Source organism: Pinus tabuliformis, chromosome 4_2, assembly GCF_031772625.1.
Source record: "Pinus tabuliformis cultivar Carrire ecotype Pingquan chromosome 4_2, CPIR1, whole genome shotgun sequence".
In the NCBI taxonomy this organism is placed as follows: Eukaryota; Viridiplantae; Streptophyta; class Pinopsida; order Pinales; family Pinaceae; genus Pinus; species Pinus tabuliformis.
Window position 1 is genome coordinate 745,097,129 of NC_142304.1, and position 27,453 is coordinate 745,124,581.

At 35.3% G+C, this 27,453-nt stretch overlaps 1 pseudogene; it reads right to left on the reverse strand.

Annotated features, from left to right (window-relative positions):
* Positions 1–20,871: 20,871 nt before the first annotated feature.
* LOC149171754 (SKP1-like protein 1B) lies at positions 20,872–21,721 on the reverse strand (annotated as a pseudogene).
* Positions 21,722–27,453: the final 5,732 nt, after the last annotated feature.

The window sequence follows — 27,453 nt, forward strand, 5'->3', positions numbered from 1 at the left end:
AAACAATTTAACCAATATAAATATCAATTTCAACCAACAAAACCCCACGGTGCAGGCATGTGTTCTAGTGTTTGCTGAATATTTGTCAATGAATTTATTGCAACAGTATCACCTTCTCCTGCGTCAGTCAACAAATCAGTGTTGAATGATTAAGTACATACAGTCAAGTGTATATCATGTGCTTTTGAAAAAACACTTCATTACATGAACATTCTAGTTCCTCCTTGATATCTCATGCAGTGGTGAAAAGAGGGCCATGGATTGAGGGGGTGTAAGGATCTGAGAAGGCAACGGTTCAAATTTGCTACAATGTCACCATTTCATCCACTTCAACAATCACACATTGCCTGAGCGTAGAGCCCATGTAGTGATCCAGTGCCCACTCTGCCATGTGGTCTTGTGTAGAGGGGTAATGGTAAGGCTTGAGCATCAACGATGGTCGGGCTGGCCCCTTCTTCCATGCCCAAGACTCTTTCTGTGATTCCTAGTTACTACCACGACTGTTGTTGTTGCTACTACAGTTAGCCATGGGATGACTGAATCGATCATTAATTGATTCCTCAGTAGTAAATGAAGAAAACCCGACCTTTAGCATCTAGGATGTGGACCTGGACTGTGCCACCTTCGTTTGGCTTTATGCTGACTAGGCCACAAGTGTATTTCGACACCATCTGGTATTTCCATCCATTAAGTCTCAGTGGTCAATCCAATCTATTTACTCTGCTGGATTGTTGACGTAGCCACCTCTACCAAATTTGAATTCGGATTCGGATTCGAATTTAATAAAATACGAAAAATATTCGTCTCTATAAAATTCAATACGGGAAAAATTCAAAACTATGCATCTTACAGATACTTAAATATATTTATTTTTTTACTTTTTTTTTATAAATCTAAAAAAACAATCTTTATATTCAAACTTTTAATAAAAATATGAAAGTTGTATAAGTTGATTTTTTTCCAAAATAGAAGTTATTGTTTTTTTATGTTTTATATAAGAGTTATTGATTTGCAACCTGTCAGGCCAGGCAGTAACTCCGCAAAACAAATAACTAATTCGTATATTCATTCAATCAGGTAGGTCTGTTATATACATGAGGGAGAGACTATTCAGTTCATCTCCCGATGACTGTTCACATTTCTTAATTATTTATTTACAATAATTCACCCAATCACAAGGATTAGGTGTCAACATTCCCCCCTTAATCTGAAGGGATTTTGGTGAGTCCAAGCATCGTTTTGAATCTTTCAAGCTTTTCTCTTCCAAGCGTGTTGGTGAAGATGTTTGCAATTTTCTCATTTATGGAACAATGACAGAGATGGATTGTTTTGGCCTCAGCATGATGTCGAATCAGATGATATTTAGTATTGATGTGCTTGGTTCGATCATGGAACTTTGGGTTCTTGGCCAACTTTAATGCACTTGTTTTACCTGCAAATATTCAAGAATTTTCCTGAGCCACACAATTTCTTTTGTTGCTTCAGCTACTGCCACGTATTCTACTTTTGTTTTGGAATCTATTGGAACTGATTGTTTGCGTGATCTCCAGGAGACAGCTCCTGATCCAAGAAAAATAGCATATCCTGAAGTAGATACCCCAGTTTCTTTGTCTCCATCAAAGTCTGAATCAGAGTATCCAATCAAGCTGAAGTCATCCACCTGTGTATACTTCATTCCAAGGTCTTGAGTTCCCTTCAAGTACCTTAGAACCATTTTTGTAGTAGACCAATTTCCCTCACAGGGCTTTTGCATAAACCTGGACAAGATTCCAATAGAAAATGAAATGTCTAGTCTGGTAGTAGTGAGGTAGATGAGACTTCCTACAAGCTATCTATATTTTGTTGCATCCTCAAATTCTTTTCTTTCAATAGATGTGAGCTTTAAGTTTTGTTCCATTGGAGTAGTAAGGGGATTGCACTTTGTCATACCAAACCTGTTCAACAGATCTCCAATGTATTTCTTTTGAGAAAGAAATAAGGACTTTGGATGTTGAGTTACTTCAATGCCAAGATAGTAATGAACATAACCCAAATCAGTCATTTCAAAACTTTTCCCAAATTCCTTCTTTATGGATGCAATGTAGCTTTCCTTGTTCCCTGTCATAAAAGATTATCTACATATACCACAAGATATACAACTGTTTTGCCAACTTTCTTGACAAATAAAGTTGCATCATCAACATCAAAATGATTGAAGTTGAGTTTCAGAAGATGCTCAGTTAGTTTTTCATACCAGGCTCGTGGTTCTTGTTTGAGGCCATACAAGGAATTCACAAGTTTGCATACTTTTTGTTCATGTCCTTTCACATCAAATCCTTCAGGCTGGGACATAAAAACATTCTCTTTTATATCTCCATTCAAGAAGGCAGTTTTTACATCCATTTGATGGACTTTCCAACCGTTCTGAGCTGCTAGTGCAAGGAGTGTCTCGATGGTGGCCCATTTTGTTGTGGGGGAAAAATTTTCCTCATAGGCGACCACTTCCTTCTGTGCAAAACCTTTTTCCACAACCCTAGCTTTGTGCTTGTCAAGTGAGCCATCAACTTTGTACTTGTTCTTGTAGACCCACTTGCAGCCAATTGGTTTGGTTCCAAATGGAGGATCAACTAGCTTCCAAGTGTTGTTCTTTATGAGGGCATCATACTCCTTTTGCATCGCTTCTTTCCACTCATTATGAGAAGTAGCTTCTTTGAAGGAAGTTGGTTCAAAATCTGTAGACAAGTTCAATTCATAATCATAAGAAACATCCATATCAACAAGTGAATTAGTGTCATCTACATCACCTCCATTTTGCCGGTTTGAATTTCTGGTTCCTGTTTTTCCAATTTCATCAGGATGAAAACTTTCAAGTGTCTTTGTCAGCCACTTTGGGGGACCTTTCTGACATGGTCCAGGCTTCTCTGTTGATTAAGTTGGGACTGAATCAAGATTGAGTCTCTCAATTCTATCAATTAAATCACTTAAAGCATCATCAGTTGTTGGAGTTTCATGTAGGGGAGATTGTTCTTTAGAAGAAGATTCCACGTGTTGATCTAGTATAGGAATCCCCCCTTCAAGATGTGGAATCTGATTATCAAATTCTTGAAATGATTTCGCCTTTGCGAATCTATCCAACGGTCAAGTTGCCTCTCAACAACATTGTCAGATTTGGATGATTCAAGAAAAAATACATCTCTGGATACAAAAAACTTTTTATTTACTTCATCATAGAGGTAGTATGCTTTGGAGGTGTTTGAATACCCTAGGAAGATACACTTACAACTTCTAGCACCAAGTTTGTTTCTATGTACCTTTGGTATCAAAGCATAACAGGTGGAAACAAAGATCCTGAGATTCTTTACCAAAGGAACATGTCCATACCATAATTCATAAGGAGTCTTGTTTCTTATAGCATTAGATGGACATCTATTCTTTATATATGCAGCACACATAACAACATCTGCCCAAAAAATTATCTTTACATTTTTTAAGAAAAACATGGATCGTACCATATTCAAGATTGTTCTATTCATTCTTTTAGCTACACCATTCTATTGGGGATTATAAGGCACAGTTGTTTGATGTTTGATCCCATGTTGGCGAAGATAGTTTTCAAATTCATTTGAGGTATATTCTTTTCCATTATCAGTGCGAATAGACCCAATATGAGATTGTGCATCATTTTCAATCCATTTATGAAAATTATTGAATGTTTGAAAAACATCAAATTTGTTCTTCAATAATTAAACCCAACAAATTCTGGTGTAATCATCAATAAATGTCATGATATATTTATTTCCATTTGCAAAAGGAACAGGCATTGGGCCACATAAATCTGAATGAATGAGTTCAAGCTTCCTATGTGCTCTTGAATGTGAACCATGAAAAGACTCTCTGCTATGCTTTCTTAGAATGCGAGCATCACATTGCTTATGTTTCCTAGGAATTGTAGGCAAACCAACAACACCATTTTTCTTCAATAAGTGGAGACTGTCATAGTTTAAATGTCCAAATCTAGCATGCCATAATAAACTTGATGGAAGTGTACCTTCTTCAAGATGAGAAATATATGAGAAATGTTGTGCATGAGTAGAGGTTCCTTGCAGTTTGAGAAGCCTTTCTTCTTCTATTCCCCTCATGACAAGTGAGTGGTCAGAAGCATTTCTTACCTCAAGCTTGCCATCAAACATATGAATCGAATGACCTTGTTGGCGGATGTGGACCAAGGAAAACAAGTTTCTCTTGAGCCGTGGGAGATATAGAACATGATCTAGAAGAAAGTCTGGAAGACCAAGCGGTTTAAGCCTGATTGTGCCAAGCCCTGATGGCTTGATTTTTGACTGATCTGCAAAGTATACTACTCCATCAACATTGTTGGTGAAATCTTCAAAAAAAAAAAATCTATGAGTCATGTGACAAGTTGCTCCTGAATCAAGCAACCAATAATTTTTCGAAGAAGCAAGTGAAGCATTAAAAAAATCTTCATTTACTCCAATGTTACATTGTGCCTCAATATAGTGAGCGGATTCAGGTGCTTTACCTTTGTCTGTATCATCAATTTTACCTTTCTCTTGGTTTCTTTTCTGCTCAATTTTTTCCCATGGTAACTCGCATGTAGAAGCATTATGTGATCCATTTCTTTTGTAGTGAATGCAATGTAAGTCTACCTTTTCTCCTTGAGAATGCATGCCCCCCCAGCCTCTGAAATATCTTCCTCTTCGTCTTCGTCCACCTCTTCCTCTTGTAGAATCTTGAGCAGGACGCTTTTCTTTATGAGCAAGGAACACAATCTCTTAAGAAGATTTAGGGGTTGTCTTCTTTCCAAAGGCTTTCTCTCTTTCAAAAAACTTTTTCACAAGAGAGTCAAACGTTATATATTTAAGATTTCCATTTGCTTGTAAAGATTCAAGATAATTGGAGTAAGTAGGATAGAGTGCCTTGAGAAAAGCAATAAGAGGGATATCCAGGTCAACCTTAGTGGATTTGATATCATGCATTATAGACTTTACTTCAGATGCAAGAGCAAGAGGATCATTATTTTTCAGTTCAAGAGTGAAGAGTTTAATCATGAGCTGAACAACTTCAAGTGCAGAATGTGAGTCATAGAGTTCTTTCAGCTTTTGTAAAGCTTCAAAGGCAGTTGAATATGATGAAATATGATGAGTCACATCTTCATTTACAGATGCTGCGCTTAATGCATAGGCTTTTTTGTTCTTGTTTTCCCAAATGACGAGCTCTTTGTCTGAGGTCGGCTGTATTGGGTCATTGTCTCCTTCTCCGACACACACTCCTTTCCACAACTCATTGAAGATGGGGGTGTGTATTATCATCCGAGACCATTCAGGATAGTTATCCTTGCCAGTGAGAACTATTCCTACCATAGAGATGATTGAATGCATTCTGTAAAAAAATACTTCTTCTGATAGAAAAAATACTTCTGCTGATATACAGTGAAATTGTACTCAAAAAGGCAAAAAGATTTGAAATCTCTTCCTTACACTACAACTTTATGCACTATATTTTCTCCAAACTTATTTTCTTCAAATCCCTCCAATGTTTGATAAAAGCATCCAACATTTCATTGATATATCACTTCAATGTTTTAAAATGTAATATATTTATATATTACATATCACTTCAATGCTTTAACTATACAACGCAGCATGCTGTAACTATACCATTCAAATGATTTAAAAAAAAATTGCGTATTGATACTATTCACCTTCTTCAACACCTTGCTGGACTCCACATAACTTGTGACTATGCGGCTGTTGTGGACTCTTCTCTGGCGAACCGAGACCTCGTTCTCAAAAAATAAAACCGCAGAGCACATACACCAAAGCTCTTCTCAGCGAAATCAAAAGAATACCAATGAGCGCCTGATAACCGCCAAAGCAGAACGGCACAAAATGGATTCGAGCTGCAGACCTCTGAAGCCTTCAAATCACAGACTCTCCTATGGTAATCTCGTTGTGTATTTAGCCGGCGTGGAGTTTAATCCGAACAGGCTTCTTTTTTTTCTCTTTCGTTGCTTAAATCTGTTCAGCTTCTCTTGTCGTCGTATTTCCAAATCAATATTATTGTGCGCTACTTCTTATACGCATTCCGCCATGTCTATTATCTCAGGCTTGGAGGATTTAGTCGATGAAACAATATCCGTCATTACCAATGATGGCCGTAACATAGTGGGTATATTGAAGGGATATGATCAGGCCACCAATCTCATTATGGATGAATCTCATGAGCGGGTCTATTCCACCAGGACAGGAGTTGAGCAACTTGTCTTGGGCTTGTACATCATCAGGGGAGATAACATTAGTGTAGTTGGTGAGTTGGATGAAGACCTTGATTCAAATCACGGACTCTCGCAGCTCAGGTAAGGCACGCGAGTACTAAGATAAAAGAATGATCCCGGCGGCCTGAGACAAACAAAAGGATGACTTGCTCGGTGGAGTAGGCTTTTGGTTAATGGTCGCTACAGAAAACAAATGGAGGCGTAGGTGAGATGTGGGAATCCGCAGAGTATAATCAATGGAGGCGTAGCATAATCAGGTGAAGCAATTCATGCAATGGAGGCGCAGGTGCAATAACGCCCTTTTTGAAATGTTTATGACAGTCAGAGAATTGAACAGTCAGACCATGTCAGGCCAGCCAGAGAGCGATTAATGTATTCAGAAGAACAGGCAGGCGCATGCTTGGGTTGAGACTCACAACGAATCCATGCGTATAATGCATAGAAAAATGGAACTCACACACAACAAAATTATTAAACAATGACTGAGATTTCACAGGGATATGACAGACATGTTAGCCTGCAGAACATGGGCAGAAAATGAGCAGACTATGCAGGAGGGAGTTACAAAGAACAAGAGCTAAAAAGAAGCTGGCTTTGATACCATGTCAGGCCAGGCAGTAACTCCACAAAACAAATAACTGATTCGTATATTCATTCAATCAGGTAGGTCTGTTATATACATGAGGGAGAGACTGTTCAGTTCATCTCGCGATGACTGTTCACATTTCTTAATTATTTATTTACAATAATTCACCCAATCAAAAGGATTAGGTGTCAACACAACCAATTTGCTATTTTATAATTTCTTGTAAGGTAAGAATTATTTTTTTTCTTAATTGAAATTTGTCATTTTATAAAATTTTCCAATATAGAAATTACTAATTTTTTATTTTTCTATAAAAATTATATATTTTTATTTTTATTTTTATTTTTTTCCAATAAAAATTATCAATTTGTTAAGATAGAAAAAGTTGATATTTTCTATATTCAAGCTTCTGTAATCACATAATGAATTAAGCAAGTTGATATTTCTTATTAGAAAAATATTTTAAAAAAATACAATTTTTATAGGAAATATATATATATATATATATATATCTTCTTATAAGAAAATTTATAAAAGGTAATTGATCTTAGCATTAGCTTTGCATTTCTCTACATTATTTCAATTTTCCAATAAGGTTGCCTAGTTCCAAACTTGTTTTGCCCTTCCCTGTATTATTTTCACCAACGTTGCATAGATCAGCACTTGTATTTTTCTAATGGATCAACAAAGCAAAGCTGGAATTAAAAATTTACCTTACCGATTCCTATTCAACAATTAAAAGGTAAGTTCAATGACATATTTCCACTAATTCAACTATTGAAAAATAAGTTTTTAATTTAATGAAATAAATATAAATTTTATTTTTTAACAAAATAAATAAAAGAAAGTAAATCAATATTTTTAAATTTACATACATACATCACCATAAACCATGTTTGAAAATCCCTTAATTTAAAAAATTCATATTTATTTACTCAACCATGTGGATGTGTATATCACAAACTTCCAGATCTATTTACCGTATACCTTGTGTATGGCCATTGTTAGGTGTAACGAAGCACTGGCCATTGTTCAATAAAACGAAACACATTACGTATTCATGTTTGGGTGCGAAACACGTTCAAGTTAAGGGACGAAGCAGGAGACAACGAACAAGAGCATGGGACTTTGACAAAGATATTGCACTATACCGAATTGGAATTCACCAAATTAATTGTCGTACCGAACCAAACTGGTGAATTAATGTATTCTTTTCGCCGATACGGATGAACTTGGTAACAATGCTCCGTTGTATAACCTTAACTCCACTAAATGGAAGCTAAATGGATTCCATCGTAACTTGATATGGACGTAACCTTTTACATAGTTTGACATTAACGTAACAATTGCCATTGTTTTAGAACAACATTTTGTTTTTCTATTTAGTTTGTAAACTATAACATATAGTTTGTAAACTTTAACAATGCTCTATGTTGAAAAGGTAATACAACATTATTATTTTTCTTCAAACAAGGTTTTACATATGTACCTAACTTTCCGTCTATGTATAACATGGTTTTCTAACAAAAGTTTGTTCCGTGACATACTTAAAAATCATGTGCCCATGCTATGAATTATAAACCCAAATATACGTTTCAATATGCAAATGTACACTTGAGATAGGATTCGACTTGATGCCACGAGTCAAGCGATGGAAATACCATATCATGTGATGGAAACACCATATGACTAGTGAGGCTTCTTTTGCATGGGTGCTTCATAAAATTTGATGGATGATTCCTCCATCATCCAGAGTCCAAATGAGAAACCATAAGAAGTGCCAGATTCAAAATGACAAACGCTTCAATTTGATGTTGTTTTCGGGATGATATGGAACTACCCATTTTCTACACATTTCGAAAACAAATTTGCTACTTGGGACCATCTTAATCATTAAGAAAATTTCGACCTAACCTACGAGATCCATTTTCGATAAATTATGCAGTGTAGAGAGACTTCATGGAAAAATGCATCATTGGAGAAGGGGGACAAGGAGAGGGTAGAAATTAATAGATATTTATAGAAAGGAGAATCTATGCATAGGTTTTGTAGTTGATCGAATGTCAAGGTTACATTCATCCTCCTTCTGCTTTTTCATGACATAGTGTGCCTAGATTCTTGTTGAAATTTAGATAGACCTAGAGAGAATATATATGATATGTGACACTTTGTATGTCATGTGCATACCTTTCTTAATGTAAAAGTCTATTGTAGCTACTACAAACCCCCTCAAACATTTTACCCATGCTTTGATTTTCAAGCGTCCCTTCAACCATAGGAACTATCATTTCAACTTGTCTCAATCTTTTTTCTTGTTTTACTAAGTGTTATAATGACTCATTTTCTCATGTTAATATTCGGTTATCTCAATTGTGCTTTCCTTTTAACATATACTAGGCACTCCTTGATTACAGTTAGTCCTTGTCAACAGTAGCTACTCAACTTCTAAAGATAGAAAAAGAACCTTTTTTGAAAAAAACTAAGTATTACTTTAACGACATTGACTCATGCTTTTCTTTGAGGAATTGTGCAGTCGACTGTCACAGTGAAATGTGCAACTCCTTATTGGAGTGAATTGTGCAATCCTTTGTACCATGAAAGTAAGCAATTAATTGTGAGAGAAAATTGTGCAACCCTATGTGGCAATAAAGTATGCCATCCAGTAAGAAAGAAAATTCTGCAACTCCCTCTCTTAGCGAACTGTACATTGCCTTCAGCCAGTCAATTGCACAATTCCTGGAGTTAACCAACTATGAAATAGGGAGTGCGCTCTTCCATGCAGGAGTGTGGCACATGTTTCTAATTTGATCTTCTAACATTTTCTACTTAACTAGGAGTGTCTCCTTGATTTTACGCATGTACACTTAAAACCCTAACCCTAATCTCGTGGGCTCTCATCTATATAAGAAATCTACCCTAAAGCTCATTCTCACACGTAATTTGGATCAATACCCATTTTCAGAAGAAAAGGGTGCTTTAGATTCCATTTACACTATTTTTTGAGGCAAGTTTCTCAGCTGTCACTTTTTGCTGCTTTTTCTTATGTTGTTTTTGCTTTCACATGTGTCATTTCCTCCTTATTTTCTTATAATAAGTGTCGTTTCTACTATTATTAGCTTATACAAGTGTCATTTTAGACATTTTAACTTATTTTCAAGCACGGCATCACATTTTGTCTTTTCGCCCATTATTGATTATTGCTACTAGGTGTATTTATGTATTCCTGCCCTTTTCCTTTCATTATCTTACTTGCTTAATGTAAGTGACTTGTTTGTATGAATCTTGGGTCAATGCACATCGTTCCTCTCTTCATTCTGCATAACCCCCAAAGCCTTCTTCCTTCCTCTAATGTGTATTACAACATAATTTATTCGAGTAGAGACTCCCGATTTCCATCTGCAACTTGGCATTGTACAATCACTAGGTCCCCATATATGCACTCTGTAGTCACAATTAGTAGTGAGGCCACTCTTCCCCTTGCAACTATGAATTGCGAAGTCCAAGGCCTCTCCCAAGTAGTAACTACACATTGCACAGATCTAGGATCCATTCAATGTCCCTTATAATCAAGAAATATGAAATCTTCCTCTGATGTTGCACATTGGTGGCTAGCTCAATTGTAGAGGAGCTAGTGGCTCCGTGTTGGTGGTGTCTAACTAAAGCATTCTAAAGAGATGATCAATTGATTAATATAATTTAAGTAGAGAAACAACAAAAATACAGGTGGGTTGAAGGATTTTTCTTCCAGACATCTTTTCGTCCGATTGTGCATGATTATGTGATGATGATGCATATTCCTAACAAAAAGTTTTAAAAGAATAATAAATCCTATCGCTACTAATTCACTCCCACCCCGCTCTCAATAGTGAGTTGATTCCAACATCATCGAAATTTCGATCTGCATAACTACGACTGATGTTAAAGAATACTATAAAGAATATTATTTTCACCTGTCATTAATACACTATATTAAGTATTGAAGGAATTACATATTTCCCTCATACTAAAAATTAAATTAAAACCTTTCTACATTTAATTACTTTATCTCTCTATATAATGTTTGTTGAAAATTAAGATGGAAATAGATGTATTCTATTTACGGGGCAAATTGATTTTTTTTTTATTGATATCTTCTTAATTTGTTAATGTATTTATTATTTTTTATTATTAAAGGCAACTTTACTTCACAAAATCTCCCTAGGTTGTAAAGCACTTCTAGACTCAACCCAATAATAAATTATATATTGAGTTAGATGAAATTAAATGTTTTTATTATATAATCAAATGTTATTTTTTTTAATGATACATGAGGATTTATATATCAAATTACCTATTTATCTATAACTTAAAAAGATTAACAAAATTATTATTTTAATTTTTTTATTAATTAAAAAATTAGAAAGTACAATAATCATTATAAAAAAGTCAGTTTGATCTATTCTAAATAATTAGGAAGAATGATAGTTATTTTCCAAAGCCACATCTAAAATGTCTATTTTTTCATAGCCTCTTCAATCTTTGTTATTATGTTTGAATAGCACTATAACAAACAAAACATATGTATTGTTTATATAAAAAGTCTTTCTATATATATAATCTAACTTATAAATGTAATATTCTTTTTAACCAGATTTTATTAAAATCTTTCAATAAAAAATTCTCATTTTTTATTCTCTAAAACATATTTTTTGAATGTATGAATGGATTCACTACATAAAACAAAAAAAACAAAAATCAAACCACATATGTATTGTTTATATAAAAAGTCTTACTATATATATAATCTAACTTATAAATGTAATATTCTTTTTAACCAGATTTTATTAAAATCTTTCAATAAAAAATTTTCATTTTTTATTCTCTAAAGCATATTTTTTGAATGTATGAATGGATTCACTGCATAAAACAAAAAAAAAATCAAAACACATTTTCGAATGTATAAATAGATTCAGCACTCTAAAAATCCCAAAACCCAATTGTACATATTAAATCATTCAAGTTTTTAAACTTTGTGACCATTTCATTATATATATTAAAGATTTTTTTTTAATATATCTGTGCGCTGTAACATCAAAATTCTAATTTCTTTAAACACTTATGTGCATCATCGCGTTTGTTTGGTTTTTGCAGTTACTGGAGAGGCTTCTGGTGCTGCTGCAACAATGGTTAACGCAAACCTCAAAACTATATTATGCACCGTGTAGGACTAGATGGGCCTTACTTGGGAGCGAACAAACTTTGTATGTCTCCTCCTGGACCACATTTATGGTAGGGACGAACATGAGCTTCCAATATGCAGAAAATTGGATTTGTCTAGTAAGGAATCACCAACAGGACGATCTGTCAAATTCAAACCGTGAAGAATAGACATTCATGTGATAAGAGCACACAATATTGGATGAATGTTGGACTACATTTATATAAAATCCACCAGCCTTGTTGGTCTCTCGTTAACAGCTTTGTTGGCTTCCTGTTACCAGCCTTGGGTAGAGTTTTGGGTGACTGTTGGGAACGACATCGCCACCTGTTACCAACCTTGGGTACAGTTTTGGGTTACGGTTGGAAACGACACCGCCATAGGGAATAATAGTAAAATTACCCAGAAGAAAAACAATTTGAAAATTCTGAAATTAATTTTTGATGTATTTGTCAGAAATTTATTTGTCGTAAATGTAAATTTCTGAAAAAAAATGAAATAAAATTACATTTATTACCCTTATTTAAAATTAACATTAATACATAATAAGGAATTTCGAATCAACATTGATATATTGACCAGAGGAGAATATGTGTAGTAGGGAAAACGTGACATCATACTCACTTGCATGGGAACCCCTACTTCTTCCACAACCAGCAAATGCAATGAAAGTGGTGACCTCTCTGTCTGTGCCACATCGTGGCGTTACAAAATATTTGTCGGGGCTTTTCACATAACCGTAAGCTAGAATTATGTGAAAAGCCCCGTGCAGTTATTCACAAATATTTTTTCAGCCCCACACGTAGCACCGTCCATTACTTCAAGAAGAGAGGGGACGGGGATTTAAATGTTGTTGTAGAATATGAAATGGATAAATGTTGTTGTAGAATATGAAATGAATTATTTCCAGTTAAATGAGAAAATAGTGCTATGAAGAAAAAAAAACATATAAAAGATAAAATAATTAAAAAACACAGTGACTTTGTGAGCCAAGAAATTCTGCAAATCTCATATATTAAATTCAACTATAAACTACATTCTTAAATAGTAAAATTATTACTAAAATATTTGTCAATCAACTATGCAATCAATCTACTGGCATTACACCGAATTTCCAGCAATTTCCAGCACTGACCATCCTAACAATCTGCTGCTTTAATTTTACAGACAACACAAAATCTGCTGCCTACTTTGTTAGCAATTTACATAACTAATTAAGCATTATTCCCAACACTCCCCCTTAATGATTAATGAGGATTTAATATCTTATCTCGTAATGCCAAAAACTGATCTTTTGCAACTGCTTTAGTGAATATATCTGCTAGTTGATGGTGAGTATTTATATGCTTCAATTCAATCTCCTTCTTCTGCACCAAATCTCTAATGAAGTGATATTTCAGGTCAAAATGCTTTGTCCTACTATGATGAACTGGATTCTTTGCTAACTTGATGGCAGTTACATTATCACAATAAATCACTGTAGGTTGAACTTGTTTTTCTCCAATTTCTTCCAAATTTTTTCTGAGCCAAAGAGCTTGTGTACCTGCTGATGTAACTGCAACATATTCCGCTTCTGTGGATGAGAGGGCAACAATTCTTTGTTTTTTTGAGCTCCATGTAATCAAACCAGAACCAAAAGAGAAACAATTTCCAGATGTGGACTTACGGTCATCAAGACTACCACCCCAATTTGAATCACTAAATCCAACAAGATTGAACTTTTTAGAAGAGTAGTAATGAATACCAAAATTTAGAGTGCCTTTCACATACCTTAAAATCCTCTTGGCTGCCTTCATATGTATTTCAGATGGATTTGTCATATACCTTGAAACAAGTGAAACTGAATATGTAATATCAGGCCTTGTGTGGGTTAGAAAGATCAAGCTCCCCACAATACTTCTGTAAGTTTTCTCATCAACTAAATCAGCACCATCATCTCTACATAACACCTCTCCATGATCACTCGGAGTAGGGGATGGATGACAATCAAGCATATCAAATTTATTTAGCATATTCTGTGCATACTTTGTCTGACAAATGAAAATCTCATCCCTACTTTGATAAACCTCCATTCCTAGAAAATATTTCCTGATGCCTAGATCTTTCATCTCAAATTCATTCATCATAGCAGCTTTGAATTTATCACTCATCTTAGAACTACTACCCATATACAATAGATCATCAACATACAAACTTATGATTAAAATATCAATACCTTCTTGTTTGTAGTAAAGGGTAGGATCATTCTTACTTCTCTGGAAGCCATTTTCCACGAAGTATCCATCAATCCTTACATACCACGCTCTTGGTGCTTGCTTAAGGCCATACAAAGCCTTCTTCAACTTGTAGACATTATTCTCCTTTCCTTCCACTTCAAAACGTTGTGGCTGCTCCACATATACTTCCTCTTCTAAGTACCCATTCAAGAAGGCACTTTTCACATCCATATGATGTATGCTCCACCTTTTATGTGCTGCTAATGAAATCAACATTCTAATGGTCTCCTGTCTTGCTACTGGTGCAAATGTCTCTTCATAATCAATTCCATACTTCTGTGTGAATCCTTTAGCAACTAATCTTGCTTTGTGTCTTTCAACACTCCCATCACTGTTAAATTTAGTCTTATATACCCATTTGGTGCCAATCTTTTCCTTGTCATGTGGAAGCTCTGTCAACTTCCAAGTGTCATTCCTTTGAATGGAATCCATCTCTTCTTCCATGGCTTGCATCCAAACCTCATTAGTACATGCTTCTTCAAAACATGATGGTTCAAATTCAGCCTTAGCTAATAAAGAAAAATTGACTATCTCACCTATTGGGCTTTCTTCATGTGCTTGATTTGCACTCCTCTCATAAATCACTCAATCTTCTTACCTTCCTTGTAGAACTTGGAGAAGAAGTTGGACTTGAATTTGATGTTGAAGAAATTGATGAAGGGCTGCTTGGTGGAGTTAAGCCACTAATTACAGAAACATTATTTGGCTGCTCATTATCATTATCAACAATTATATCATTCAAAACATATTTTGTCTTCTCAACATGGCCTTTTTGATGACCATAAACTCCCCCTTCATCAAAAATTACATCTCTTGAGACAATAAGCTTGTTAGTTAGAGGATTATACAATTTATAAGCCTTACCTGTCTCACTATACCCAATAAAAATACATAACTCACTCTTTGCATCTTACTTTTTTCTATTCTGATCAGGTACATGCACATAAGCCAAACAACCAAAAACTTTGAAATGATTAACATTAGGCTTTTTTCAATACCAAGCTTCATAAGGAGTCATATTTTCCAGTGCACTGGTGGGGCTACGGTTCAGGATGTATACTGTTGTAGCAACTGCATCTCCCCAATAAGTGTTGCTCAATCCCTTAGTTTGTAGCATGCATCTTGCCATTTCAACCACAGTACGATTTTTCCTTTCAGCTATGCCATTCTGCTGGGGTGTGTATGCTGCCTCCTGATGTCATTCATATCACAATAACTCTGGAAAGCTTTTGAGCAGAATTATCCTCCACGGTCAGTCCGCAAACATTTGATCTTGCACCCTCTCTCAGTTTCTACAAGGGCTTTGAACTTCTTGAATGTATCCAGGGCTTCACTTTTGGCCTTCAAAAAATAAACCCAACAATTTCGTGAGTAATCATCAATAAAAGTGATGAAATATGATGACTTACCCAAACTCTTAGTCTGCATAGGACCACATATGTCCAAATGAACAAGCTAAAGTGGGTGACAAGCCCTGCATGCACTACCCTTTGGAAACCTTTCCCTTGCATGCTTTCCTTTAGAACATCCTTCACAAACCTCCTTATGCTCTTCTACCTTGGGCAAACCAGAAACTAATGCATGTGAGGTTAGAAACTTCAAACTGTGAAAATTTAAATGCCCATACCTGAGATGCCATAACCAACTTGAATCCTCATAAGCCATATTAGCAAGATTGCTGTTATGTTCATCAAACCTCAAGAGAAACATCCTATTTCTTGTCATAGGCACAACAATGATCACCCTATTTCCCTTATTCTTATCATAGATAGTACATGTCTTATTGTCAAAGACTACTTTATAATTTTTGTCACATAGTTGTCCAACACTCAACAAAATATGCTTCAATTGTGGAGTATAATAATTGTCATGAATACTCTTTATACCTTCTTTTGTTTGGACATCCATAGCTCCTTTGGCAGCAACCTCCAATGATTTATCATCACCAAGCTGGATCTTGGATTTGAAACTTCCATCCTTTGCTGAAAACAACTTCTCATTCCCTGTCATATGGTTAGAGCATCCAGAATCTAGGTACCAAACATACTTACTAGTATTTTCACCTTTGGCATAAGATAAAAATAAGTGATCTTGAAGATACTCACCACTTTCATGAGCATAATTAGCATTTTTACCTTCTTTCAATTTGCATTCTCTTTCAAAGTGACCATACCTGTTACAATGGTAACATTGAACATTTCTCTTATCAAATCTACCTCTACTTCTTCCTCTGAAACTACCTCTTCCACTTGAGCCACCTCTTCCTCTACCTCTTGAATAATTTTGGCTTTTCCATTTACCTTGACATCAAAGATCCAACCAATTCATCAAATTGTAGTTTTGTTAAATCCTTACTTTGTTCCATGATTATTGCAACATGATTCCATCTATGTGTTAAAGACCTCAATACCTTTTTAATTAAAACTTCATTACTTACAGCTTCTCCAAGTGTAGCCATTTTATTGATCACATCTTTGACTCTAACACAATAGTCACTGATACTTTCAGCTTCTTGCATCTTCGAATTCTCGAACTCTCCCCTCAATGTCTGAAGCTTGACCACCTTAACTTGATCACTACCTTCGTAAGCTTCTTGTAGAGTCTCCCAGGTAGCTTTGGCAGTTTTTGCTCCAAATATTCTTGGAAATAAGCTCTTATCAAGAGCTATCTGAATGTGAAACAAAGCTTGAGCATTCTTCTTCCTTTCTTGTTGTTCTTTCATTAGCTGTAAGAGCATTCCAATCAGCTAGCTCTTCATATCCTGATTCAACAATCTCCCACAAATCTTTTCCAATAAAAAAGGTTAGCATATTAATGCACCAATAATCATAATCGTTTCCATCAAATTTGCATCTGGTTAGAATTCGACATGATTAATTTTGGCGAAATTCCAACAATACAGCTTTAACCCAAAAAAATTTTACATGCTCTGATACCACATGTAGAATATGAAATGACTTATTTCCAGCCAAATGAGAAAACAGTGCTATGAAGAAAAAAAACATATAAAAGATAAAACAATTAAAAAACACAATGACTGTGTGAGCCAAGAAATGCTGCAAATCTCATATATTAAATTCAACTATAAACTACATTCTTAAATAGTAAAACTATTACTAAAATATTTGTCAATCAACTTTGCAATCAATCTACTGGCATTACAGCGAATTTCCAGCAACCTCCAGCACTGACCGTCCTAACAATCTGCTGCTTTAATTTTACAGACAACACAAAATTTTACAGACAACACAAAATCTGCTGCCTACTTTGTCAGCAATTTACATAACTAATTAAGCATTATTCCCAACAGTTGTCCAATCAAGAAACGAGGGAGGTGAAAAAAAATTAGCGCCCTTATTAGTTTTCGAAAATCATCAAAAATAAATTGTTTCCATATTGAAGGATATATGCATGCGATCAGTATCAACTAACAAACCAAATGTCTTATTAGCAATACACAATGTGTGATAAATATAAAAGAGTAAATGTAAAATGTAAAAATGTTATGTAGTAGTTAGTACTTATGGCTTAGTTTAAATATAGCTAAAGTAGAGTTTAGATTGTTGACAATCTATAGTCTAAAAATATATTTCACATGGAAATTGTACGCTGAATAAAGTAATAGGAGTGAAAAATAGAGGCTAACAGAGTTATAGATTCACCATATGCATAGATTTTTTTCCAATTTCCCATAAAGTTTTAAACTTGGGTTCAATATGTGATTATTGGAGTAGTTCTCATGAATATTTATGTTACTGAAAAGTTTAACAGAGTCAAATAAATTTGTCTATATACATCTAATTTTATGTGTAAATAGATTTTATAGCAACTTAATTTTATAGAAACCATTATTGAAATAATAAAGCTAGAATTTGATTGAAGATATGGTTATGTGAGTAGTTACCATGAATATTAAGAAACATAGTCAAATATTTTTTATATACATCCAATTTTATGTAATCCATTAGCAAATTATTAAGGTTTACAAGCAAAACTTTATATACACAATATTTTATAAATTTTGAAACAACATTGAAATTTTATACAGTTATTTAAATTTTATAGAAACTTAATTTTATATAAACCATTATTCAAATAATAAAGCTAAAGATGAAGTAATAGGAATGAAATTGAAATTTATATAAACTTATATATGATTTTGATATAAAAATTAAAAATATTTAAATTTTGAAATAACATTTTAGAAATGTCCACTTGGGATAGTTCAATTGGCAATGTCAGTGGAAATGAAGTCTTACTAAAGGAAAATAATTAATCTTACTTAAAAATATGTAAACCCTTCATGCATTTGAATTTTTTTTTCATATTTCTCATTCAAACTAATATCAGAAAGTAATAGCCATGTACTTTCCCCTTTGTAAAGGATTATCTTGTGCAAAATGAGTAAGGGAAAATGAAACTATGTAAGATTAGTAAGAGAAAATCCATCTCCAACTATAAATATGTAATGATTACATAATAAGAATGTAGACAATAAAAGTTAAAATGAATAATATTAAAAAATAACAAAATTTAATTTATAATGTTAAAGATGTAAATGTATTCCAATAAAAAAAAACTAAATGTAAGACAAAAATTAAGAATAAAACATTATATTATACTAAAAAAACACAATTTGTTAGCTTCATGAAATGAAATTTAAACTCTCATACACCTAAAATAACTATATCAAAAGTAAAATTCAACTGATCTTAGTTTGGATTCCACGACTAATTTAAGAAATGGGAGATTCCTGAAGAATAAATGAGTGAATCTTCAGGGAGATTCCTGAAGAATAAATGAGTGAATCTGGAAGAAATTTATTGGCAATCCTTGTGGAATGGAAATTCTCCCAGAACATATATTGCAAAGCATTGCCACACCTCCCTATCCCCACAACACACTCTCCTCGACTCCTCAAACCTTGCATTAATGAACCCGTAAACATTAAAAACCAAACACAACTAATATAGTTACATCATCAATACAATTACAAGGAATGAAATAGCGGTCTTACCATTGTAAGGATGTTGAACCAAGTTATATAATATTTATAAATGTCAGATGCTACAATTTTCAGCCTCGGTAGAGTAAGGATATTGAACCAAGTTATATAATATTTATAAATGTCAGATGCTACAATTTTTAGCCTCGGTAGAGTTTTAGCCAGGCTGTGAACCCTAATGAAAGAAGCTAAGTTACATGAACTACGTGAGCACGTAACTGATACAACTCCTTAAAAAGATAATCAACAATTTCAACATCATCAAAAATTCAATCTTTATGGCGACAATGAGATTGAATGATAGTAAAAATTGTAAAAGCCATTTGAGACCAAGGTTGAAAGGCGATAGAATTGACATGACTAAATATTTGCTTTTGGGTTTTAGACTTGTCATACAAATGACCGTGGCCAAATAGAGTGATTGCACTCGGAAAGAACCCTGATCAAGGAAGCACCTAACTGATACCTGGGCTCAGCAATCGGCCCGAAACACGTGCAAACCAAAAACTAAGAAATACCAACACTAGAAAGCTGCGTACAGGGTGTATATGCAAGAGCATGCCCTCATTTGCAACTTTATGAGCTTTTCCCAGGAAAAGAAGGCTCTCAACTAGTGGATACAACAAAAATGGCACCTAGTAAAAGAAAGCATCCAGCTGCGGCGATCCAAACTGTAAATTTATTCGTGCAACAATACTCTAAATTTACCGAATTCATTCGTGCAATAATAATTGCAAGGAAATAAAAAATATAAAAGCCATTCAGGGCACATAAATTCAAAACCAAATCAAAATATTAAAACCTGGGATCCAAACTGAGGCCATTTATTCGTGCAATAATACTCTAAATTTAGCGAATTCATTTATGCAATAATAATAGCAAGGAATTTAAAAATATAAAAGATATTCAGGGTACATAGATTAAAAAAACAAAAAATGTTAAAACCAGATAAGACATGTGAATTTTCTTTTAATAAAACAACATGTTCTACTTGCAAAAACAATTTTTAAGAAAAAAAAGTTCCAAATCAAATTACATTTTTGTCAGTCCCCACCTTCTAAATTACTATAGTAAAACATATACAAGCATGCCACACAGTTGGACCCATTCATTCGTGCAATAATCCTCTAAACTCATAGCATTCATTCGTGCAATAATACTCTAAACTCAGCGCATTCATTCGTGCAATAATACTCCAAACTCGCATTCATTCGTGCAATACAAGGAAATAAAAATGAAAAAGCCATCCAGTCCACATAGATTCAAAAAAATTCAAAATGTTAAAACCAGTGCACATAGATTCAAAAAAATTCAAAACGTTAAAATCATGCAATTGGAGCCCATTTCACTACACAATTGACAAAAAAAAATAGTTACAATATTTATCAGAAATTCCAGAAGCCCAATACTATTGAAGAAGTTGCTCCGAGATCTTTACAAAATTATTCAACAAGAACAAACCATTGGCATTAAAGTTTCAAAGCCTGTCGTCTACCACTAATAGTTTCTACACAAATTCTCGACTAGTTCTTGACTACAATAAAAGCAAACAACATGACACAGAAATATATATACTGTTTTTGCACCAATTCCGTAGAATCATTCAAAGGCCCACTGATTTTCACGCCTGACCTCCTCCTCCTCTTCAGGAGTAAAATCATTCTTTATGTTGAAAGTTTTACGTATTTCTTCTGGTGTTTTCCCTTTCATCATGTCGGCAACAGTCTGACATGTAAGATCTAGCAGATTTTTTATGTTTAGGTAATTAGCAGCCTGCAAAAACCCGAAAAGCTTAATAAGCCAAAATTTCCGTAAAATATACTAATGTATCTATAGCCTGGACAGGCATATACATGTGCTAAGCATTACTACATGGAATGAGACTACACAGAGATTTCTAGCATTGAAGGATCTCAGAAATTAAAAAAACAATTAGTTGATGGAACATTGATTTACTGGAGAAGCCATTGGTAACTGTCCTCAGAGGTTCGGGTAATTCAGTTAGATTACACCCCTCAAAACAACAAATAAGAAAAGCGTTAGTTTGGTTCAAAGAATACCAAACGATCAAATAAGGGTTTCTGACAGAATACCAGGATAAGGTCGAACAAAGTGGCCTGATCGACTTTAACGAATTCCTCATCCCAAGTCTTGATTTCGTCGTCCGAAATGGCCGATTTCTCATGTGCGGGGTTCTGAGCATCGACATGGTACTTGCAGTATTCGATGACCTTCGAGAAATGTTTGGCAGCGGAATAGGATTAGCGGTGCCAGTGTCCTCGATCATGTACTTGATGGTCTGAGATTCAAATGCCACAGCCTCAGTGACATCAAACAATTCGCCATCTAAGCTCTTCAAACTCACCTTGCTTTCCGAGGCCATGACTCAAGATGATCTGAATAAAAAGAAAGGACTGAATTTCTGTACGTATAAGCGAAGAGAACTCGAGAAAGTATGAACGAACTTTTGCTCGATCAATATGAGATGAGCGATATGTGGTAAGGGCAATAAGTCCATATATTTATATCCTGATTGATTACCCAAATAACCATGCCATGGGCTTTTCGCTGCTTTTTAAAATTATTTTTTCTTAACTCTAGTTAACATAACCCAAACCTAGAGCTTTTAGGGTTTTCTTATTTTATTGTTTTTAACCGGCTAATTGTTTTCGATTCATGCTCCACCTATTTTAGGGTATTAGTGGGCCAAATTTTCGCTGTTTTTTAAAATTATTTTTTCTTAACTCTAGTTAACATAACCCAAACCTAGAGCTTTTAGGGTTTTCTTATTTTATTGTTTTTTACCGGCTAATTGTTTTTTACCGGCTAATTGAATATCTCTGTTAACTAATTTATGTTCATAAAATTGTAAAAATAAAATATTTTTATGTTTTATATAAAAAGAATAATCAATGTGGGTTATCAATAAAATATTTTAATAGGAATTAATATATACATATACTTAAAGATACATTATTAATAATAAAGAAACATTTTAACTTGAATGTAGATGTTATGTAAATTATTTTAATGTCAATTATGTGTATATTTACGATGTAAGGCATTCCCCTACGAAATCAACTCCCCCCTTATTGCGCCGTAAGATTATATGTTAGACGATTGAGAAAAGTTGAACCATTCGATCACGAGAAAGTATTTATGAATTCGTTGAACACTAGTATTCAATTCGCATAGGTAAAGACGTTGTCTACGAACTCCTGAACTTTGTCGGTGAGCTCTTGGGCAGTTGATTAACGCGGTTGATTTCTACCACAGTTGATGTGTATCACCCAGATTTGAAGCCGTAGAACCTGTTATTAGAGGAAAATCACGATATGAAGGGCACCGTCTTCGACCTCAGTGTGCTACCGAAGCAGTTCAGATAGGACTACCTTCTCTAGATGGTGTGCGCCACACTGACATACGTTTCGCCAGAGGTGATTACGAAGAAGGGATCCAACGGAGCCAAGGCCAACATCTAGTCTTGCATGGTCATATTGTTTGTGCTCCTCACAGGGTACCTGTCGTTCTAGGATGAGAATCTGATAGTAATGTATAAGAAGATCTACAAGGGGATTTCAAATGCCCACCTCATTTTCCTCTGAAGTTCGATGTCTGGTTATCTCACTGCTAGACCCTAACCTCATGACGAGGATCATTGTTCCACATCTCATGGAGGTTTCTTGGTTCTACCAGAGCTTGAAGTGCCCATAGGCCGACAATGATGTGGAAGTTGGACAACTAGAAGATGTTGGCTCGACCTTCCCTGCCGCCAAGCCGACCTACCTAAAAGCCTTTGACATAATTTCCCTCATGTCGAGGTGCAATCTCTCGAGGTTGTTCAAAATGATGTGGTAAAGAAGGAGTCGAGGTTCACTTTAACTCAGCTGGCGTTGAGCAAAATGTCGAAGTTGGAGGAGAGAAGTTGAGTGTATGAAATGGTCAGATTCAAGCATTTGGAAGAAAAACCTCAAAATTTAGAAGAAAGGGTTTGGGTAAATCCATGGATCTGATAACAAGAGTGAGTGATTAGGTCCTAGAAAACCTGATGTTGGTGCTGCTGGAATGCTCTAAACGAGTGCCTTCAAAAAATGAAGATACCGAGAAATATGTACCAGAAAATAAATGCAGAGAAGAGATTCCAACCGTTCCCTCTGTATGGAAGAGACTTCCTGAGGAGATATTAGAGTTGGTCTTGGCCAGATTTCCACTAAAGAGAATACTCAGATTGAGAACAGTGTGTCACAAGTGGAACATATTATCATTGAGCAAGAGGTTTACCATACTTCATTCTATTCTCCAAGCCCTAAGTGTGCTCTTGTTTGATGTCCTTGATGGTTAATACAAAGTGAGTTATTGATAATGGGAGTGCAAAGAAAGGCGAAACCCATTCTTCTATTTATGTGAATGTGACATCTGAAAGTAATGTAATGGGAAAGGGGAGCTCCAAATCGACCATGAAGGTCGCAAGGGAATTCCATGGATCGAGGAAGAACACAGTGATGGCGGCGATGGCGGCCCTCTCCCTTATTGTCGAGCGATAAATCCCTTACGGTCGAGTGAGAAATCGATGGCGGACCCTATGGTCGAGCCCCTATTGGTCCTTATGGTTGAGCGATAAATCAATGGTGGCCTTAACAGTCGATCCCCTCTCCTTAACAATCAAGTGTGCTATGATAGCGGCCCATTGGTCGAGCAACTAAAGTTCCTTGATGCTTATTGGGTGGTGGGCTTATGGTCGAGCATGCTTACACATCCTTGGCGGAGGTTTTAGCAGAATACACTATTCGTTTTGCCATTTTAGGAGGCAGAGGTTTTGAAGAGTAATGACATATATAATGATATTGATTTCTTATCTATCTAGTTACCGAAAGAAAAGAGAGAAAGAGCCCAAAAGCCAGCCTGATGCACTCAACTTACCTGCATCCACACCACCTCCCTAATTCTTCATTAAAGAAAAGAAAAGAAAAGCTAAGTAGCTTGGTTTTTTGACTCATTCCCTCCTAATTGATAGCCCGGTGAAATGGTGGTAGTTATATATGAGCATGTGGTAGTTTAGGTTCAGTCAGTTCCTTGCTTCGGGCTTACAAGACTTGATAGCAAGCTCATAATCCAGCCTATGTTGTAGTAGTTTTCCAGAGGAATGCATCGAGAGCCTCGTGGAATATTGTCTGAAAGGCCATTTGCATGTGTTTTATGGCTACTTGACATGCCCAAGCGAGCTACCCTGCGTAGACTGAGTATAACCCTAAGAATTTGGCCATTTGGGGATGTGCAAGCAGGCTCGACCACTATTTACCCACCCAATCCCCTAAGGCAGAGGTTTTCACATCTTTCTCTCCTATTATTGCCATTTTAGGATGCGGAAGTAGGCTCAACCACTATTTACCCACCCACTCCACTCCCCCGAAGGCAGAGGTTTTGAAGCGTAATGACATATATAATTCATTCATGCATAATGACATATGCCCATAGAAATAAGAATGACTGCTATAATGTCAGTCATCTGATTTCATTTGAATGAGAAGGAAACAAACGACTATACTTGCGTGATCCTCTCCCATTGGTTGAGAGTCTGGCAGGTTCACGATGGCGACCTTTTTGGTTACCTCTTTTGCTATCCTTTTTATGTCACCAACCCAGAAACAGGAAAGCTACCATCACTTGGTAGGGAAATGAGGATCCTTTCTATTCATATGTATGTGACCATTATATTAGAAGCATCCTCCCGTTCCCACCTCCGCTATGACAACGTGTCACAAACAATATTGGAATTCGTTGGTTGGGAAGAGAGTACAAAGCTCGCAAGCAACTTTGTGAAAAACGGGTGGGATACAATTTTGGAGAGGGGCGATGGCGTTTCTCAAGGTATTTGTCTTCTTGCAGTCAAGGGAGATAGTTCAGGGGCTGAGCTACATCATTGCCTTATCTTGACGTTGAAGCCTTTCAGTATTTCTGTGAAACATTTCTTCATGAAGCCCTGGTTACCTTTTCTCTCCAATAATTTTATTTTTAGCAATAATTGTATAGACCAATGGAATTCACTTGACTTCAATCCATTGCATAGTTTGTTCCCCTGTTTTTATCTCATATATCGATATATTAAATTACTTTGACAACTCTATATTGATTTGGATTTGTCTTTCTTTGGGATTTTTAGAGCTTCAATGTTTATAGTTGTCTGAGATTCTTTATCATTAGTTTATTGATCTGAGCTATAAATTTCCTCTAGGTTCTACTCTTGTGGGCCTGTTATTAGAAAAACATTATGCCGCAAGTTTTGAGCCTTTATCTCTATGAAAAGGAAGTGCATATTTATATTCATTTGGATTTTTTGACGTTATTGTTTTCTTTTCTTCTGAAAACAGTATTTTTATTATGTTAAAATGAAACCCTTGCATTCACTTGCAGTTGGGTCTCTTTCACAATTTTTTTGAGTGCCATTCCATTTTTTGAATGAAAATAAACAAATTGTATTGAACCATTCAATTTTTGTGATGGTTTTCTTTATGGTGAATATTTTGAAACTTTTTAGAAGGATAATGCTTATGTTCCTCCTATCTGGTTAATTTCTTGAGGACCTATCCTACAAACTTAATAAACAAATTTTAGGCCACCTAACTAAGGTTGTCACAACTGATAATTAAAATAAAAAATCATTGCCAAAGTAAAAACTCTTAAAGTAGGTTTGAGGCACTCTAAGAGCCTGCATACATTAGTTCGAATTGATCAAATGAGTTCAGGGTGGAGACACTCTAGATCTTCTCTTAATGATCCAGGTCGCTCCAGGGACACACATAGGACAAAGAGGGCTTATGAAAACTCGAAAATAAAAATGGTCAGAATGATTTCAAACTAGGACCTGAGCGTATATCTCATCATCCCAATCACGGTAGTTTGAACATGTTATGAAACCAGCTCAAGAAAAGATAGAAAGATAGATCGACGCCTTAGAATTCAGCCTCTTCGAGGGGGCAACCTCCTTTACATTACATAAATGAACAATTCTTGGATGATACAAATGACAAAACATCCTTTCTATATATAGGAGTCTAAGGAGTCACAATATAATCCAGCCGACCTAACAATAATAATATAAATCCATAAAAATAACAATAGAGGGATTCTATGGGGCACAGAAATAACAACATGGGGGTAATAGGGGCACAACAATATAAATAAGGGGTATAACTACAATAGTAATGGGGTAATCAATAGTATTATAGGGACCCAACATGCCCCTCTCCTTAAAAAAAGTGTTGTCCTCAACGCTTGAGTAGTTCTGGATACTTCTGCATAAAATTCTCATCCTCCCATGTGGAATCTTCAGCGGATAAGTTCTTCCACTTGATAAGATACTCTGAAATTGATCGATTTCATAGCTGTCGAGTTCTTATTTCTGTGACTACTTCCGGCTCCAATATAATTTCCTTCCTCGTCAAGTTCTGGAAATATTGTTTAAACTGGGAGCTTGTTGCCTATAACCTTCTTTAAACATGAAACATGGAAAACTGGGTGCAATTGAGAAGCTACAGGAAGCTCCAATTTGTATGCCATAGTACCAATCTTTTGCAACACCTTGTACGGACCATAATACTTTGGTGATAATTTATTATCCTTCTTAGCTTGCTTTAGGGACATTTGCTTATATGGTTGTATTCGTAGGAATGCCCAATCACCTACATCAAAACTTCTTTCACTGCAATGTTGATCTGCCTATTGTTTGATTCTATTTTGTGCCAACATGAGGTTATCCTTTAAGAGTTGGAGGACTTTTTGCTGATGTTCGATGTGATGTTCCACTGCCTGAACCTTAGAATTTTCTCTAAAATATGATGTGATGGATGGTGGTTGATACCCATAAGGTGCCATAAATGGGGTCATTTTTGTTGTTGTATGGAAGGAAGTGTTATGCCACCATTCAGCCAAAGGCAACCATTTGACCCATTGTGTCTATTTATCAGATACAAAGCAACGGAAATATCCTTCCAAACATTTGTTTACTATCTCAGTTTGCCCATCAGATTGAGGATGATAAGATGAGCTATGAGCTAACTGAGTACCAAGACAAGAAAATAATTCTGTCCAAAAATTTCGAGTGAAAATGGGATCTCT